At 35.3% G+C, this 2,206-nt stretch overlaps 1 long non-coding RNA gene across 1 annotated transcript; it reads left to right on the top strand.

The window, feature by feature from the left end:
• The first annotated feature begins 616 nt into the window (after positions 1-616).
• LOC143622521 (uncharacterized) lies at positions 617-1,367 on the top strand. Its single transcript, XR_013151725.1, has 4 exons — positions 617-734; positions 825-946; positions 1,109-1,171; positions 1,269-1,367. It is a non-coding gene; the product is annotated as an uncharacterized LOC143622521 (long non-coding RNA).
• Positions 1,368-2,206: the final 839 nt, after the last annotated feature.

Below are 2,206 nucleotides of genomic sequence, written 5' to 3'. Positions count from 1 at the left end.
TTCAAATCTCGTCCAAAAATTACATATTATACCTTTCTGGAAACTAAACTCAATGTAGAACATCATAGAAACAAGAATAGACCAAAAAAATAAATTTTCATTGAGTTACAGACCGAACCATAAATGAGTACAAATCTGTCAGAAATCGTTATAATCAAAACTCAACCCTAACGTGTTCAATAAAGGGTTCCATGGTTAAAAAGAGTTGTAATACGCTAGGACCTACCTCGAATTAGACGTGGGATGGCTGCAATGGAGTTGGAGTGGCACAAAAACCAAGGAGGCAGCCGCTCCTAGCTGCCGATCGCAAAAGACATGGGGGGGCGGCTTAGGATTTAGGTTATAAACATTTTACATCTAGGTCCTCCAACTTATAAATTGTGATTTCTTGGATCAAAGGTTAAACAAATAGGCTTACAAGAAAGACAAAGAGGTCCCCAGGGAAGGCCATATCGAGTCTCGGTAAAAATACAAACTTTACAAGGCCTAAATCTTTTCAACGAAAATTTACGGGCGTTACATCACATGATCATTGTCACCAAGATTATAAGTTCTGTCAAATTGTCAATTAAGCTTACCATACTGTATGTATAACATGTGGGTTGTGAAAAATGGGATTGAAGTGAAGCTGCAAAGGAATGCTTTGACTGTTCTTGAACCATCAACTGGTCATGAAGAAGATGATGAGTATGAATTAGATATTTCAAGCAGTGGCTCTGATGTTAATGAGTTCAGTAAGTTTATACAAACTCAAAACCTTGTAAAGTTCCTAAAATACCCCTAAAAACGGTTCGGTTATAAGTCGATTTGTTTTTCACTTACAGCCACCCCTGATGAGTTTAGCAAACTAAACAAGCCCAAAGTTCGGTACACAAGACCGTTAGGCCCATCTCCATCTATGAAGTATGGTAGTCAAACTGAATCCAATATGCACACGCGTTATCCTGTAAGTTGACTTTTCTGGTCTAAAAAAGCATATTTGTGACTTCAAATTCATTGTGATGAATTAAGCTTTTGAGATAATTTGATTTTGACATCATACATTGTAAGACATTAGTCTGTTTGACCTGAATATTTGACCCGCATATCAAAATATGTGAATGAACAGAAAGTTAACTTCTCGAAGCTGGGAACCAACACGCTATGGCGATATTACAGTACATTTAACCTCGTGAGTCTCGTATATACAAACTATCTACACACATGTCTTTCTTGTTTGGTATTATTCTTAGTTCATTTTATTTTATGATTTTTTGTTCCTATTTTAGGGAAATAATCACTCTAATCCAACAAAGGAACAACTGGTTAATGCAGTTCACAAACACTTCGCTTCCCAGGTCCCATTCTCTATTCACTTTTCCTATTTTCCAAATACCCATTTATATGCAAACAGGTCGCCCACATCAAGAAGATAACAATGGGAAAAATCTTGTTCGTGAGCTTGAAAGACAACCTTTGGAATATGTTTGCACGTGTGAGCAAAATCTTGCATCATTTTTTGTTTTCTATTTGTTTATTTTTATATTATACAATGCAAAACATGTTTTTATGATAAGATATTATTACTCGTATTATACATTTCTTTTTGTAGTTCAACATGATTAACATCTTAGTAAATTTCGTATTTTGTCATTCGGAGAATTTGGATCTCTTTTCATATACATAATTCATGCACACACATAATGAAACCGTTAACTTCACCTACCGATTAAATCATATACAATTGATGTAGGAACCCAAAAATCGAATGGGATTAACATACTAGACATGCACTTATACATGTCATGCGAACTACTATAGCTATTTTTTGATGGACATAATAAAATGTTTGAGACGACAAATGAGTTGACTGGTAATAGTGTAATACACAAAATTTAAGCCAACACCAATTGGTATTCAAACAAAATGGTAAGGCTTTTTTTTTGGTCACTACCAAATGCTAATTAGTTACTTGCTAACTAATCATTGCTTCTTATGAATCTATCATCAGTTGGGATACACCGCCGTAACGCTCGGGCTCTCATACTAGTGTGTGTGTGTGTGTGTGTGTGTGTGTATAGTATTGGGTTTCAATGAAAATGGAAAAAAAATTCTGGTAGTCCATTTTGCACGAAATAGTTTAGAGGGGTAAAATAGTAATTTTGCCAGTCATTCAAATGTCCAACCAAACAACACTTACTGGTTCAGCACTTACTGGTTCAGAATC

Source organism: Bidens hawaiensis, unplaced genomic scaffold, assembly GCF_021521415.1.
Source record: "Bidens hawaiensis isolate Kalapana, Puna unplaced genomic scaffold, B.hawaiensis_p1.1 tig00003182_1, whole genome shotgun sequence".
Taxonomy (NCBI): Eukaryota; Viridiplantae; Streptophyta; class Magnoliopsida; order Asterales; family Asteraceae; genus Bidens; species Bidens hawaiensis.
This window is presented reverse-complemented; position numbering and strand designations above follow the sequence as displayed.